General features: G+C 45.7%; 2 long non-coding RNA genes across 2 annotated transcripts; one reads left to right on the top strand and one right to left on the bottom strand.

Moving 5' to 3' along the window:
• Positions 1-301: 301 nt before the first annotated feature.
• Positions 302-10,378, bottom strand: LOC118477039 (uncharacterized). Its single transcript, XR_004858003.1, has 3 exons — positions 10,057-10,378; positions 9,875-9,968; positions 302-1,087 (listed from the first exon to the last, which is right to left on the bottom strand). It is a non-coding gene; the product is annotated as an uncharacterized lncRNA (long non-coding RNA).
• A 198-nt stretch (positions 10,379-10,576) lies between these two features.
• LOC109946122 (uncharacterized) lies at positions 10,577-17,442 on the top strand. Its single transcript, XR_002269386.3, has 2 exons — positions 10,577-11,468; positions 17,204-17,442. It is a non-coding gene; the product is annotated as an uncharacterized lncRNA (long non-coding RNA).
• The last annotated feature ends 347 nt before the right edge of the window (positions 17,443-17,789 follow it).

The following is a 17,789-nucleotide window of genomic DNA, read 5'->3' as shown; positions in this document are numbered from 1 at the left end:
AAGATTATTCCTGTCGGTCGCTGACAGGAATACTTAATCCCCATCGGCCAGGACAACCAACGGGAGTTATTAATTAATCCACGTCGGCCCTACATAGCCGAAAGGAGTTACTAATTAATTCCCATCGGCCCTACCTGGCCGACGGGAATTAATTGTTAATTCCCGTCGGTTCAACCATAGCCGACGGGAATTAACTGGGCCGACGAGAATTACCCTATACTGCTACAAAACCAGCACTAAATTAGGTCACTATTTCTGCACAATTGCACACATAACATATATATCACACAGAACAGACACATTACAAACACATGCATTCATAATCAATTCACGAATTACAAACATAACATTCACCAACATAGTTTACACAAACATTTCAAATAGAAAGTACGACATAAGTTCAAGTGTTTAGTTCGCAAAAAACATAGAGTCAACGAGTTAAGAAACATAGCGTGCACGAGTTCAAGTGTTTAGAGATAACCACCACTTGGGTGGTTAGAGCTTTGACCGCTGCCGCCACCACCACCAGGAGAAGGGAACGCGAAGAGGGAGTCAACAAATCCAGTCCCTGCTGTGGGATCAGACCCACTACCACACGCTTCGAGCATAACCTATGCAAGTTAGCAAATATCAACACGTTAAATGCAAATATCAAAAAGTATACAAGTGTATAAATTCATCGAGAGTTATCAAACGTACCCTATCTCTAGGTGTCGGTATATGTGTCGGAGGGGTGTTGAACTGTGGTGGCAGAGCTAGTGTGGATGCAAACTGGCTCCATTGTGGTGGCGGTGGAATATTCCAAGGAATGATTTATGCAACAAGTGTTTAATCATTCAACTCCTATCACCTAATGCATCATATAAGTGATAAAAGCTTTGAAAATGCAAGGAAATTGGTTAAATGCACCGAGGCTTGCCTTGATGTGGAGGAGACACTACCACCTCACCACAGATATCAAAATAAGCCCTGTTCTCAGGAGGAGGTTCTTCAGAAGGACCTTCAGGAGGAACTTCAGATGTAGAAGCTTCTGGTTGGGGAATTTGTTCTCCTTCTACTTCCACTTCAACTTCATCTTCTAGGTGCTCTACAAATCAATTACAAGTACATGCATGCTTATGTAATGGTATGAGATGCAAACTTTCATAAAGGAGAGGTAGGAAGTATAAATACTTTAAAACAAGCATCTGCTAAGTATACACATACTTCCATATTACCAAACCTTGCTACAAGAGCCCCAAACTAAACTTACTTGGACCAATCAGAGAAGCAAACATACTAAAATTTACCAAACTTGTTGTTCTTCAATTTATAGAGTTCCAATTTTGAGATAAACATATATTAACACCAAGTGTTATTAATTTAAACTTCTTAATTTAGTTATTTCAAGGTTCTCTGATCAAATCAAGTCCAAACGACCACGGTGGCCGGCTAGTCGGATGCGGCGCAAGGCAAAAAAAAATGGCGTTCGGTCCCCTGGGCCGACCCTTCTTACTCCCGTGCCATTCCCCCTCCCTCCTATGGCGATTGGTGTGTTGTCGCGCGGGTAATTGATGTTGGGCCGGTTTCCCCGCGGTGTCTCCTGGCCTAGGGCTACAGTGCCCCGTCTCGCGCTGCGGAACGGCCCTCGGATCCGCGATTGACTTGGGTTGGGTGGAGCACGGGGGTGTCGCCGCTCCCTGCTCGGTCTCACTTCTCCACGCGCGAGTCGTCTCCCCCACCGACTACTCCGCCTGAAAACCCTACATCCAGATTAGGGTTTCCCTTGGATTTCATCGGATCGCACTTGTTTCCCCATTGCGCCGCCTTCCTCTCGCATCTCTGGTCGCTCCCGGTCTCGGCGAGGTCTAGTTTTAGCGGAGGGTGGTGTGTTTCGTCCTTTCGCCCGCTGGTGGTTGAAGAGGAGTGGCCTCGTCTGGGTTCTGGTGGTTTTTGAAGTCCTTCGAAAGACTCTGCGATGGATCCGAAGGGCAAGAATCCTCAGAACCCCCAGTGGGATCGATGGGGTCCTAAAGAGAATCCGCGGGGGCCTCAATCTTGGAACAGGGCAAGAAACCTCAGTTGGAAGTTGAAGCCTACACTCGGAAAAGCTGAGCAACAAGAGGGTCTGTTGTCCCCTTCCTGAAAGGGAAATGTGCCTTTGGGCCATCTCTAAGTATTTTGGTAATTTAGTGTCCAACACAAGTGCCTAAGTGTAAAATGGTGGACAAAGTACAAATCAAGGATAAAGGTATGTTTCTCAGACTTAGTACATTGTTTTAGAGACTAATGTATTATGTCTAAGTGGTGGAAACAGGAAAAATCGAATTGGAATTGTCTTGGCTCGAGCAGCCAAGACTCTGCTCAGTCTGGGAGCACCGGACTGTCCGGTGGTGCACCGGACAGTGTCCGGTGCGCCAGGCTGGCTCGAGCGAACTGGCCGCTCTCGGGAATTCACCGGCGACGTACGGCTATAATTCACCGGACTGTCCGGTGTGCACCGGACTGTCCGGTGAGCCAACGGTCGGCCGGGCCAACGGTCGGCCGCGCGATCTGCGCGGGACACGTGGCCGAGCCAATGACTAGAAGGGTGCACCGGACTGTCCGGTGCGCCAACGGCTCTCTGGCTGCCAACGGTCGACTGCGCCAGTTAAGGAAAGAAATCGGGCACCGGACAGTGTCCGGTGTGCACCGGACTGTCCGGTGCGCAGACGACAGAAGGCAAGATTTGCCTTCCCAGATTGCTCTCAACGGCTCCTAGCTGCCTTGGGGCTATAAAAGGGACCCCTAGGCGCATGGAGGAGAACACCAAGCATACTCAAAGCAATCCTAAGCACCGAGACTTCGATTCCACGCATTTGTTTCTTTGTGATAGCATCTAGAGCTCTAGTTGAGTTGTAAACTCATTGGGTTGTGTTGCGAGCTCTTGTTGCGACTTGTGTGCGTGTTGTTGCTCTGATTTTTGAGTCTTATGTGCGTTGCTCATCCCTCCCTTACTCCGTGATTCTTTGTGAACATCAAAAGTGTAAGGGCGAGAGGCTCCAAGTTGTGGAGATTCCTCGCGAACGGGATAAGAAAAGAAAAGCAAAACATCGTGGTATTCAAGTTGATCATTGGATCACTTGAGAGGAGTTGAGTGCAACTCTCGTCCGTTGGGACGCCACAACGTGGAGTAGGCAAGTTTTGTACTTGGCCGAACCACGGGATAAACCACTGTGTCTTCTCTGTGTTGAACTCTTTGTGGTTATCGTATTGTGCAAGATCTTCTCTCTAGCCACTTGGTAATTATTGTGCTAACACTTAACCAAGTTTTGTGGCTTAAGTTTTAAGTTTTACAGGATCACCTATTCACCCCCCCCCCTCTAGGTGCTCTCACTTCCCCGGCGAAGGAACTCAAACAGGTAACCCTATCGTTTCTCCTTTACCTCTGAAGAAAGATGTCGATCTTGTTCGTCCTACTTTCTGTCAGAAATGTGGTGTTGAAGGGCATCATGCTAGAAATTGCTTTAACGCATTGTGGTGTGATATATGCCGTAAGAAGACTCATGTTACATCTCGTTGTGTTCTACCTAAGCAAAACAAACCCACCATGCCCATAGTTGGTATGGCTGCTGATGGATTAGGGTTTTACTTGTCTCATTTCGCTAAACCATTGACCAAAAAACCAAAAAGGGTTTTCATCGGTCTGGTTAAAGTGATTGAGGGGTTGGTTTCGACAGAAGATCTTGAAAGAGATTTTGGTTTCCATTTCCCTTGGGGTAAGATGTGGAAGGCTACTAAATGTCATTCTGGATTTCTGATGCAATTCCCCTCTCAAGAATGCCTTGATGAAATGATAAGTTTCCCTGAGCTTAAGATGAAGATGTCTGGTGCCAAGATTGTTGTTGTGCCTTGGAGTTCTCGGGCCAAGCCCAAATCTAGACTTCATACTGTGTGGGTTATTGCTGAGAATGTCCCTGAGGAACTACAAAATTATCAGTTGATTTGCGAAATTGGCTCAATGATTGGGGCTGTTGAGGAAGTTGACCTCATGTCCTTGGACTCTGATGATATTGTGAGATTCAAAATCCACATAAAAAGTGTGGCTATGATTCCACCTATGGTGGAAGTGGCAGTCAAGCCCTTCCTGTATGATATCTTCTTTAGAATTGAATCAATCTATGATGAGGGTTGGAATGATGATTCAGTGAACCTGGGCAAGAGAGCTTCTGTTCAAATTCATGGGACCAATGACCCATTATTTGACAAATCTGGGAAAAAACCTAAAAATGTGGAAGAAGAAACCCAGGATACTGATCTTACTCCTAATCCCAAATTAGGGGAGTCTTCTTCTCAAGGCAAAGAGTCTGCCAAACTTTCTGAACCCAACCTTGAGATTTCCAAAAATATTCCTGATGAGGATCAGAAACTTGATAACCTCAGTGATGAGAAAGTGGATTTTGACCCAAATGAAGATGATCTGCTGAGTTCTCAAGATCTTGAAGAATTTGCTAAAGACATGGAGGAGGATCAAACAGACTTTCAGTCCAAGATTGGTGCTATGATCTCGATCCCCCCCAATGATGAGGTTTTACAGGATGTGAAAGGTAAAAAATCTCTGGACATGCCCATCAACATCTCTGATGGCATCAGAAAAAGCTCAAGGCTGGAGAAGAATGATGATGTGAAGGTGGCCGATAAAGCTATCTCCAGAGCTGAAGCCAAAGATGCCTTCCTTAACAAAGGTATGTATACTAACTCTTTTTCTCTGCTTGATTCTAATAATGTTGACTTGCTAGATATAGCTAATAAATTAGGAGTTTCTTTGGGTCCTTCTGAAACTGCTGCAATAGATAATCTGGAGTTGATCAAAGAGCTGGAACTTTCCAAAAAAAATTCTGGCAATTCAAGCTTGTAAAAAAAATAATACTTCAAATTTGGAGGTCCCCCTCATTGATGATCACAAAGATGTGGATAGCAGTGTCCATGATGATTCAGATATAAACAATGATCAGGATTTCCTTGATGTTATGATTTTAAGAAAAGGAAGGAAAATAAAACATCGGAAAAAACAACCAAAAGAAAAGCTTCCCCAAAAAGTAGATATACATCTACTAAAAATTGGGTGTCTGACCTTTCTGACCTCCCCCAGATCCGATTTAAAAATGATTGGCCTTATCTGGAATTGTCAGGGGTTGGGTCAGAGTACTAAGTTTGATTTCTTGAGAGAAATCATTAGAGAGGAAAAGGTTGATTTTATTGGTTTACAGGAAACTAAAAATATCATTTCAATGATTCTCTCTTGTCCTCGCTTGCTGGTAACAAACTTTTTGCATGGTTTTCCTCTCCTCCTAATGGGAGATCGGGTGGCCTTTTAGTGGGATTTAACTCTGAGGTGTTTGATGTCAGAGAATTTGAAGCTGGAGAATTTTTGACTCGCACTCTTGTTCTCCACAGAGAAAAAAATCTTATTTGGAATTTTGTCAATGTGTATGGGGCTGCTCAAAAGGAACATAAAAGCCGATTTCTCAGTGAACTGTCTGCGGTCTGCTCGAGAAGTCAGGTCCCCCTGCTTATTGGTGGTGACTTTAACATCCTCAGAAAAGCTGAGGAAAAAAATAAACCGGGCAGCCTCAGTAAGTGGAGCTCCTTGTTTAATAGTATCATAGACCATCATGGTCTAGTGGAATTTGAATTGAAAAATAGATTGTATATGTGGTCTAACAACCGTAGTGATCCTACGTTTGAAAAGTTAGATAGATTTTTGGCCAGTCCTGACTGGGATCTTGCTTATAACAATATCAGTGTTCGTGGTTTGAATAGATCCTTCTCGGATCATGCTCCCCTTTGTCTTCAAACTGATGCTATCTCCATTGCGCGTAAGGACTTTAGATACGAGCTGTGCTGGAAGCTTAGACTGGACTTTCACAACTTAGTGAAAAGTAATTGGTCTCTCCCAGTGGGTGCGACCCATAGCCTTGATGTGTGGAAGCTGAAACTGAAATGTCTGAGACAAAAGCTTAAAGGTTGGAATAATAATATTGTAGGTCACTACAAGAAGCTGAAAAAATATCTGATTGAAAAAATTGACACCCTTGATAAAATCAGTGAGACTTCGGGTTTGTCAGATGCTGATAGATTTGTGAAACTTGACCTGGAATCTAACCTCAAGAAGATTGTTGATGAGGAAAACATTAGCCTCATACAGAAAGCTAGAGATAAGTTCTTGTTAGACGGTGATGAGAACTCTAAGTACTTCCATTTTCTAGCCAAGCATAAAAAGAGGAAACTTAAGATCTTAACTCTTTATCATGGTGATATTTTGGCACATGATGATCATGGCATTAACCAACTGGCGACTTCTTTCTATAAAGATCTCTTTGGCCCTTCTCAAGATTCAAGTATTTCTTTGGCTAATTTGGACATGAAGCAGCTTGAGGAGGGAGACAGAAACCTTCTTATTAGTCCTTTCTCTTTGGAGGAGATCAAAGAAGTGGTGTTTGCTCTGAAACACAACAGTGCTCCGGGTCCTGATGGTTTCCCTTCTGAATTTTTTCAGGAATTCTGGGAAGTCATTAAAAGTGATTTGTTTAATCTCTTTAATTCCTTTCATGATGGTTCACTTAATATTGAGAGACTTAATTTTGGGATAGTCACTCTTATCCCAGACGTCCCTGATGCGACTGATATTAAAGCCTTTCGACCTATTTGTTTGCTTAACGTATGTTACAAAATTATTACCAAAGTTCTGACTAATAGGTTGGCTCGCTGCATCACCTCTGTGATTAGTGACCTCCAGTATGGATTTATCAAAGGAAGATATATCATAGATGGTGTCCTTTCACTTCATGAGATTATCCATGAAGTAAAACGGAAGAAACAGAATGGAGTGATTTTTAAAGTTGATTTTGAAAAAGCTTATGACAAGGTTAATTGGAAATATCTTCATAATATGATGATTAAGAAAGGCTTTGGTGATAAATGGAGTGATTGGGTGCTGAAGACTGTGAAAGGTGGTAAAGTTGCTATCAGAACTAATGATGTGGTTGGTCCCTATTTTAAAACACATAAGGGTGTTTGCCAAGGTGATCCTTTTTCCCCACTCCTTTTTAATGTGGCAGCTGATGGTCTTGCTTGCTTGATTCAAAAAGCTAAAGATGAAGGTATTATCAAAGGTCTCATCCCACATATTATTTCTGGTGGTTGTTGCTGTTTACAATATGCTGATGACACTATTTTTTGCTGCAAGATTATCTTGAAAATGCTAGAAATCTGAAGTTTATTCTCTGTATTTTTGAACAGATGTCTGGCCTTAAGATTAACTTTCATAAAAGTGAAATTATTTGCTTGGGAAATTATATTAATAGAGAGCATTTGTATGCTGGCATCTTTACTTGCCCTCCAAGTGGCCTCCCTATGAAATACTTAGGGGTCCCAATTGATAACAAAAGGCTGTTCAAATCTTTGTGGGATCCCATAGTAGAAAAAATTGAGAGCAAATTGGGCTCATGGCAAGGTCGTTTCCTTAGTCTGGGTGGTCGATTAGTTTTGATCAACAGCAGTCTCACCAATGTCCCATGTACATGCTCTCTTTGTACAAATGCCCCAAAGGTGTGTTGAAAAAAATGGATATTTTTAGAAAAAGGTTATTATGGCAGGGTGGCCACAATCAGAAAAAATACCATTTGGCTGAGTGGAATTTAGTCAGTTCTCCCAAAAATATGGGTGGTCTTGGTGTTCTAGATTTACAAAAAATGAATGAAGCTTTGCTGGCGAAGTGGTTTTGGAGACTAGAAAATTCTAGTGGTTTGTGGCAAACCATTGTTCATAACAAGTATGTTAAAAATAGACCTATCATTTCTGTGAAGAAGAGACCTTCTGATTCTCACTTCTGGAAAGGTATCCTCTCAGTTCGAGACAAATATTATAATTATTGTAAAAAAATATTGGTAATGGAAAGAGCTCCAGTTTCTGGAAAAACATTTGGTGTGGTAATGAAAAATTGACTGACAAGTACCCTAACTTGTTTGAATTCGTTTATGACAAGGATATCACAGTTCATAATGTCATCTCCTCCAACTTTCAGTCGCTTACGTTCAGAAGAAGACTTATTGGTGATATAGGAGAGGCTTATAATGACCTCATTACCCGTTGTAGTGATGTCTTGCTTTCTGGAGATGAGGATTCTTCGAAGTGGTTGTTGGGATGTAAAGGTTTTTCAGTGAATTCCTTTTACAAAATGATGAAGAATTCTCTTATTGATGTTCCCTTGAATTTTTTGTGGAAACCCAGGCTTCCCCATAAAATTAAGGTGTTTCTGTGGTTGGTCAGAAATAAGAAGATCCTGACAAAAGATAATTTGTTTAAAACGCACTGGCAAGGGAACCTTGATTGTATCTTTTGTGGACTTCTGGAGTCCATAGACCATTTGCTTTTTCATTGTCCGGTGGCCAGGTTTATTTGGAGAATTATCCAAATTGCCTTTAATCTGTCCTCTACTCCCAAAGATACGGCCGACCTTTTTGGTCCCTGGATTAACAGTTTTTATAAAACTGAAAAAAAAACTGGTTCTCTTTGGGTGTGGTGCTGTCCTTTGGGCAATTTGGCGTACTCGTAATGATTGTTGCTTCAATGCTAAGCTGATTGATGATCCATCTAATATGATTTTTTCATGTTGTTACTGGATTGATGCTTGGTCTATTCGGCAGACAAAGAGAAAAAAAACTGGTGGAACAAGGAAGCCGCAGAATCCGAAAGATAACAAGTGACATCTACAGCAAAGCCCATGGTTCGAAGCCGGTCGATAGGCGCCTCCAGTGACATTTTGGCTGTTGATGCATCTTTTCAAGTTCTGTACTGTTTTGATGTAATCAGCTTATCTTCCTCGTTAGATAAAAACCTAGCTTTGGTCGTCGCTATTGGTGGCTGGTCCAGGCTGCTTTTGGACTTGTCTCTAGTTTGTCTCTTTGGCTGGTTGTCAGTCTTTCAAGTATTTCTGGAATACTGTGTTCCCTTAGTTGGGCTTAACCCTTGCGTAGCTGATAAATGTGGTAGTCTTGTCAGCTTTTGGCTGTTGGTTAAGACTGTGGTCTTGTAAAAACCTTGGTCCGGTTTCTATTTCTTAATGAAATAGGGGGTGTTCCCCTTTGTCAAAAAAAATCAAGTCCAAACAGTTTCAAATTTTTACCAGAGGCTAAATTAGTGATAAATAACCTTTCCACAAATTTTCATAATTTTTGGTGTTCTAGTGTTATTTCTAAAATTCATTTATGCATTCTAGAGGCACATTTAAATACTCAAAAATCTAATTATTGCTGCAAATTATAAAAATGTTTCTAGAAGAAACTACACAATTTTATGGTCCTAACAAAATTGGTTTCACAATTTTATCATTTTTCTACATTTTCTAGTGTATTTTATAAGTTGTCAGCTAAAAGAAAAAGAGAAAGATTCAACAATACTGGGCCGAAACTAATGAGCTCGACCCACGAACTCGGGGAAAACCGGCCCTGCGCCCGCGCTGCGCAAAAACCCCCTCGCTGATCCAGCTAAATAACAAAGACCCTGGGCCCTATTTCTCTGTTCCACTGACATCACAACGAGGCTCCCGAGTTTCTGTCCTTTCGCACTTCGTTAACCCCGACACCAACTCCGGCGGACCGCGGACGCCGGCCATCCCTCGCACAGACTCGCCGGCGGCGGTCATCTCTGGTGAAACCGAACACACCTACGCGACCCCCGATGCTAACACATCTTATGCCTTAAGTTAATCGGGCCCAAACAAGCTAAACCGCCTCTGGCCACGGTGGCGGCGGCACACCGAGCTCCGGTGAGGCTGGCCGAGGCTCCCACCACGGTAGCACTTAATCAAAAGCCACTACGGGCATCAGTAAGACACCTAACACCCAATTCTTACATTGGTTGGCTCGGAGAGACAACAATTTAGTCGGTCGACGCGAAGACACTCCCTCGGCGGTGTTTACTGGCGGCGTGGCGATGTTCCGGTTAACCTGTTACGGTAGCGTTCGAAGGAATAGCTCGGTGAGCATCACCATGGCATAGAGACCACAAAACATAAACCAGTCGGGCAGGCGTCACCTTGAGAACGGCTGGCCACGATGAGACCGAAAAGGAATGGGCGTGGTCACCACGATCTGGATGCAGGGAGTGCAAGGGTGTGCTCTGGGCGGTGGGACAGTTTTAGTTGGCTTGCTTCGGTTACAAAAGCATTAGCAGACGCTAGACTACCAAGTTTTGGTCGAAGAGCATAGAGAAAACCGAGATACACTTCTCTGGACCTAGTTTGCAAAGAAAAAGAACAAGGAGATAAACCCTTTTGATCTCCACATGTCCATAGGAAAAGTGAGCTTGAAGACCAGTACTACATGCACAAAAGCACGTGGACAGCCTTCCCCAGCTCCACAAAGGCTACAAACACAGGGAAACACATGGCTTAGTTCACTGCATGTGTGCCAACACACAAACAGACACACAGCACAGTCAGCAACAGATTAGCTTCACTCCTTCTCCAACTCACCCATGGGCACCAAGGCATATTCCAAGGTATCAACCCCTCCCTGAGACCAAGTTATCCCTATCCCAACTCACTTGCAAACAGCTGGAGTCCATAGTGGGAGAAGATTTTTCTGCAGCAGACACTCACTCTCCCTGATCTGCTTCAGTCGACTGCAGGCCTGTCTTTATCTCCATTCTTCTCCAATTTCCACACAAGGACAGACCTGGCAGTCCACATCAAAATTGTTCACCATATATAGGGCTTTTACTTTGCTATAGCATTCCAGAGCTAAACATGCATGGATCACCAGTTAGAGTGCCCCAAAGTGGAGCTCGATTCCCTAAGACCATAGATTCAGTTAACTGAAACTGAACTCCCTTTACACAGTCTGACAGATCGACTTTGAGGGCACTTTACTCCTTATTTTGCACAGCATCAAGCCCCTCTCTTTTAAGCAAAGTTACACACTAATAGATGCTCTTCAACTTTGTCATAAGCAGTATGGCCTAATACCTTAAGAATCAAGCACCAGAGAGCTCCAAAATTGAGCCAAACACACATTTTCAGTGTGCTAAAATGGGCTAAGTCTGAATCCAGATTTAAAACATTGAATCTTTGGACCACTGAATCCAAATGGTTTTAGTGGTATTATCCTTAATCAAACTTGTACACCAAAGTATGGACTTCTACTTTGGTACAGAACTTATAAACCAGAACTATGAGGATCAGCCCTTAAGGAGCATCCCAAAACTGCTTCAGACTGCAAAACCCAGTAGGTCTGAAATTTGCCCAAGTCTGATTTTCAAAACTGAACATTCCATTTTTGAGCTTCCTTTTCTACCAGTTCCATATGGATTTAGGGTTAGGTGATTTAATCAAGTATGTACGAGGCGCAGCTGAGTTTGGCACTGAAAGGGAACCTGATGCCCGAGTCTTGTGTTGCGCCCTAGTACCATCTCCAAGTATGCGATGAATCCGGATGCTGTTGCCCCAGGTACAACTCATTTTATGGAATATCAGAAAATGCTTTTTTTTACCTTGGTTCCTCTATCACTGACGTAGTAGGTGCCTGTTCGAATCAGAATTGAGCGTGCGGACGGTCCGGCCCTGAGGCCGGACGGTCCGCGGTCCGGACGGTCCGCGCCTGTGGGCCGGACGGTCCGCGCGTGCGCAGAACAGATTAGGGTTCCGAGTTTTGTGCTACGGTTGTTAGCTATATTCGCGGGATTAGCTCGGAATCAGTTGTGTAAAGGGTCCAGCCCCCCTCCTCTATAAATAGAGAGGTCTACGGCCGATTTGTAATCATCATCAATCGAATCAATACAACTTTTATTCGCATTTTATCCTAGGAGTAGTTCTAGTCTAGTTTAGGTTTAGCCTCCCAATCCTCAAATTCTTCGTCTCTCTTCGGCTCTACGTCGATTAGAGGAGTCTAGGTCGGCCGGCCCGAGCCTAGACACCACCTAGGATCTCTCCTCCCCGACGGGGTCCCTCCCGGGAGCGAGATCCAGGCGCCGCCGGCGACTTCCGCCGCCTCTGCGTACGCGCGGACCGTCCGGCCCCCAGGGCGCGGACCGTCCGACCGTCAGGCAGAGAAGCCCTAGCCGCGCACCAGGCCGCGGACCGTCCGGCCACAGGCCGCGGACAGTCCGCCCCTGCGCAGAGAGCACCACCGCACCTCGCACCAGGCCGCGGACCGTCCGGCCCCTGCGCGCGGACCGTCCGCCCCTGTGCAGAGAGCACCGCCGCCGGTTCTTCTTGAGTGTTTGGCGCTCCAAAAAGGCGTCAACATACTTTTTGGCGACTCCGCTGGGGACAACACATATAGACCTATCAAATCGGCCCTCAATGGCCGGTTCAAAAGATAGCTCTGAGGTTTCCACCAGCAATATCATCACACCGACATGGGAAGCCTTGCCGGCTGAAGAACAACTTCTGTTCGAGGAGCGCCAGGAGCAGCTGATCCAAGAAGCAAAGGCGAAGTTCCTGGCTGACTTCAAAGTGGACAGGAACAACAAAGTCGTTCGGCAACGGGCGACAGATCTGGCTTCGCTCCGACCTACTACGATTACCCCAAATGTAAGTAGCACCAACGAACTCCAATCTCTTAAAGCTTACATAGACGAACAGCGAGAACAGATGCAAAATATCATAGGGGTTATGCAAAACGATTGTAGGAGACTAGTACGTGCATTTGATAAATCTAGTATAGCAAATTTTCCTTCACACGAGGTTGAATTAGGAGATAATACACGTAATACATCGGCTAAAGGTTGTCACGACCAGTCACAACCCCCTTATGGGATGCCGATGGACACGTACCCTGAGCAAACGCAAATCGGCAGTAAACCAGCCGATCTACACATGTCCGGACCGTCCGCTCGCGAGCGCGGACCGTCCGGGTCAGCCACAGTCGGGCCCATTTTTAATGAGTTACCTAGACACGCACCCGAGCCACCACATAGGGCACCGAATTTAAACTATCCAGTCGGACGGTCCGCATACAACGACGGACGGTCCGCATATAATCACGGACGGTCCGGGTACGTATCCGGACAGTCCGCGCATGAGTCTTTTGAGGGGGATTATTACCTGAATCCTCGCCCGTCCCAACAACACTTCCCATCACATTATGCAATGCACCAGCCCATTAATTCAGGATCCAGAGCCCAGGAAAGCTTCCCGGCCCCACCTAGAAGGCCGGAAAGAAACGATCAAACATATGAGCCATATAGCGCAAATGGAAATGCACCACGTAGCTCAAACCAATGGGGGAAACGACAACATACTAACATGCAACCAACCCCACCTATGTTTGACCAGAGAGCCGGTGGTCTTGCACCGGCTGCCATTGGTATAGTGAGAGAAGAAATAGCCGGGGCGTTCCGAGATAAGCTCGGAGTAAGCATGATCCATGGGGGGCAATCATATCGGAAGCCTTATGACAGCCGATTTGATCACCACCCATACCCACAGGGAACTAGGATACCCGAGTTTGCAAAGTTTTCGGGTGACCAAGGAAAGAGCACGCGTGAGCACATAGGCCAGTTCCTAGCACAATTAGGAGAATTGGCTGACACCGAAGCATTCCGTGTGCGTTTATTTTCATTATCCTTAACAGGGACTGCATTCACATGGTATGCCACGCTCCCTCCTAATTCCATTTTGTCATGGGGAGACTTAGAGCAAAAATTTCATGAACACTTCTTCTCTGGTGATTATGAGCTAGATTTAGTAGACTTAGTGACCCTACGACAAGAGAAGGATGAATCGGTTAGTGATTATATCCGGAGATTCCAGGATACGAGAAACCGATGCTTTCAAATTCATCTAACAGATAAACAACTGGCGGGAATAGCCTTTGATGGATTGCGCTATTATTTAAAAGAGAGATTAGAAGGCATCCAGTTCTTTACTCTAGCACAATTACATCAGAGAGCTTCGGCTTGTGAAAACCGAAGCAAAGAACTAGTCAGAACGGTTCATCATAATGTCCCTATAGTAGAACACAATCAAAGTAGTTCGGACGATGAACCAAAGAAAGTTTACACTGCCGAAATAGTTTGGCCCGAGCAGGCCAAATCTTCGGCTTGCTACTCCTTGCAGTCAGTTCAAAAGGAACGACAAGAGGAGGTTAAGTTTACATTTAATGTCGGCAAATGTGATAAGATATTCGATGAATTACTAAAAAATGGTAACATTAAAATTGATTATATCGTTCCACCTGCCGACGAACTAAAGCGTCGCGCATACTGCAAGTGGCACAACTCATTTTCACATGCCACTAATGATTGTAATGTGTTCCGACGACAAATTCAATCGGCCATTAATGAGGGACGATTGAAATTTCAGGAGGACACGGAGCCCTTCCCAATGAATGTGATCGACTTTAATGGCAAAAAGGTCCTAATTCGGCCCAACACAGCCGATAAGGGCAAAGACAAAGAAGTCATCATCGGCAACGCACGGGAGGCCGATGGAAACAACAAAATTTCTTGCAGGAAAGTGATGGCCGAGAAGACTCCTGATGGAGGGGAGACACTGAAGGTAACCATCACAAACTCCAGCGCTGGGGGGCAAGCACAGACAAGGGGATATGCGCGAGAACCCATACTACGCATCGCGGACGGTCTGGTGTCTAGGCGCGGACGGTCCGTAACATCACCGGACGGTTCGAAGCGTTCCGACGGACGGTCCGGCAACGTCAAAGAGCCGCGGCAACCACGTACCTTCAAACCACGACGACCAGAAATAGGTACGTGGAAAACTAACACATTCAAGGCAACTGGTCGGTTGGTAAAATCTAGCCCGACCTTTGATCAATTATTGTCTAAATATGTGAAAAAGAAGGCTGGCTCCAGTGACCGGCCACCAAAGGGACCTCGCTTACCCACCCAGGTGCGACGGCAGGTTAGGCCGATTGGACCACCACACCAATCGGAAAGGACGGAAGGTCATAATGTTCAATTAAGACCTAACGTACCTGCATGGACACCTCCACCACCATATCCACCTATGTCATATCCATACACATACATACCTCCACCATATGTCCCAAATCAAATGTGGGGCATGCCACCATATCCATTTGGGATGCCACAGTACCCCGCTTGGGGGGCACCCCAAACATCTGTATTCAATAGGTTGACACCTCCAGTACAAGACCGATTGAGAGCCCCTCAATCTGGTCCACGAGCACAGGCCCAGCAAGATTGCCGAACAACTCAGCCCCAAAGGCTGACTAATCCGGCAGGGGGACATACAGCTATAACCTCCAACAGTACGAAAAAGGGAGAGGTCATTAAAATAGGAGCGACAGATGTCGTCGTACAACAAAATAACGAAGGGCCGATGATTTTTGGTGAATCGGCCAACACAAACAAAAAAGAAAGTACGACTGTCAATAAAATAGCCGATCCAAAATACTCCATGCCCCGATGGTGTCCATCGGAATTGACACGATCGCAAAAGCGAAAATTACAGCGCCTCAGAGCAAAGGAGAATCAGGAAAAAGAGGCAGAAAGAATATTCAATGACACGCATCCGCAGTATCCGCCACCGCAAAAGAGATGGAGACCAAAGGCCGTTGAGAAAAGTCAAACGGCCACAAAGATAGTAAATAAAACAACAACTGTGCATCTCTCTGCAGGTATGGTAGACTGTCCGGCTATAAAGGCCGGATCATCTGCACAGGACGCGGACCATCCGACCCCTGAGGCCAAACCATCCGCACTACACCAAGACACCTCCGACGACGTACCGACGCCCATGGAGGAAGACGACCTGCAAGGAGAAGACCTGGTCGACTACGGAGCTACGCCAGAACACTTAGAGAATTAGGAAGACAAGGTGACGAATTGGTCAGGACCAGTATGACGCTCGGCGATGTTGGGACTGACAGTTCGATCAAATCTAAAGGGATCGCGTCCGTTGAGTCAACCATCGAGACCAAGGCCACTGCGTACCATCCTAGTAAGTGGCAAGATGCCTAAGAAAACCGATGTGATAACATCGAGTTAGTTGCTTTTGGTTCGCCCAGCTCCACCAAAAGGCAGGGGGGCATATGTTCGAACCAGAATTGAGCGTGCGGACGGTCCGGCCCTGAGGCCGGACGGTCCGCGGTCCGGACGGTCCGCGCCTGTGGGCCGGACGGTCCGCGCGTGCGCAGAACAGATTAGGGTTCCGAGTTTTGTGCTACGGTTGTTAGCTATATTCGCGGGATTAGCTCGGAATCAGTTGTGTAAAGGGTCCAGCCCCCCTCCTCTATAAATAGAGAGGTCTACGGCCGATTTGTAATCATCATCAATCGAATCAATACAACTTTTATTCGCATTTTATCCTAGGAGTAGTTCTAGTCTAGTTTAGGTTTAGCCTCCCAATCCTCAAATTCTTCGTCTCTCTTCGGCTCTACGTCGATTAGAGGAGTCTAGGTCGGCCGGCCCGAGCCTAGACACCACCTAGGATCTCTCCTCCCCGACGGGGTCCCTCCCGGGAGCGAGATCCAGGCGCCGCCGGCGACTTCCGCCGCCTCTGCGTACGCGCGGACCGTCCGGCCCCCAGGGCGCGGACCGTCCGACCGTCAGGCAGAGAAGCCCTAGCCGCGCACCAGGCCGCGGACCGTCCGGCCACAGGCCGCGGACAGTCTGCCCCTGCGCAGAGAGCACCACCGCGCCTCGCACCAGGCCGCGGACCGTCCGGCCCCTGCGCGCGGACCGTCCGCCCCTGTGCAGAGAGCACCGCCGCCGGTTCTTCTTGAGTGTTTGGCGCTCCAAAAAGGCGTCAACAGTGCCTTAAGACCAGCAATTAGCTTGCACTCTGGTGGTATGTGATCAACAGCACATCCAGTCATGGGCTTTTGTCAGTCAATGGCGTTTTCAGTTTATTTCCTCATTAATTGCTTGTTACCCATTATAATTGGATTTTTTGGTTCCTACACAGTCATCCTTTTATGGCCACAGTTCTGTAGTGTAGCTTTCTTTCCATTAAGTGGCTATGGCTAGTGATCATACATTTTCCCAGTAGCCATCTTTATGACTGGTTGTGCAACCAGGGTTCTTACTACCGACTATGGTTCCTTGGGGTAATCGTTTGATGGAGGAAGTTTGGTCCTCTTTTTTTTTTTTTTTTTTGCGAACAATCCTACCTGCATGAGTTTTACTAGCCAATGTGACAGTGCCAAGATTAAACATTGATGCCACCTTCATCATCTTGTTTCTTGTTTCACTGCAGGTGAGAACTGATAATGATAGTTAGCTTTGGTGAGTTGAGGCAGCATGAAGGCATCACACCGTTGATTTAATAAAGCTGGAAAACCAAATCTGTTGTGCTTCCTTAATTAATGCTTGCCGTTCAAACCTGCTGCTTTTTTTTTAATTTCACAGTTGTTTTTAATAAATTTTTGTTTGCTACTTGATACTCTTATGTATGCAACTTAATGGGCTGATCGTAACTGTGTGTTTGCGGTTCAACCTGCTCTAGTTAAAACATCATTTATTTAGTTAGGGCTTGTTCGGTTAGCTCTCAATCCATATGGATTGGGTGAGATTGAGTGGGTTTAAATCCCAAGTAGATCAAACTCTTTCTTAATTTTTTCCAATCTCATCCAATCCATGGTTAATGGGATTAACCGAACAAGGCCTTAGTGGGGGCTATTGTAGAAGCATAGCAAACTGGAAGCATGTTCCCTAACCCTGATGGTGTCTAAGGGCGCGCCTCCAACAGCTGAGTCAAGTAGCTAGCTTATATCTGCGAGCTCATCACCATCTGACCTATGAGATAGCACAAAAGACTAGTTCTTCAATTGTCTGACTTCAAC

This window comes from Zea mays, chromosome 4, assembly GCF_902167145.1.
Source record: "Zea mays cultivar B73 chromosome 4, Zm-B73-REFERENCE-NAM-5.0, whole genome shotgun sequence".
NCBI lineage: Eukaryota > Viridiplantae > Streptophyta > Magnoliopsida > Poales > Poaceae > Zea > Zea mays.
This window is presented reverse-complemented; position numbering and strand designations above follow the sequence as displayed.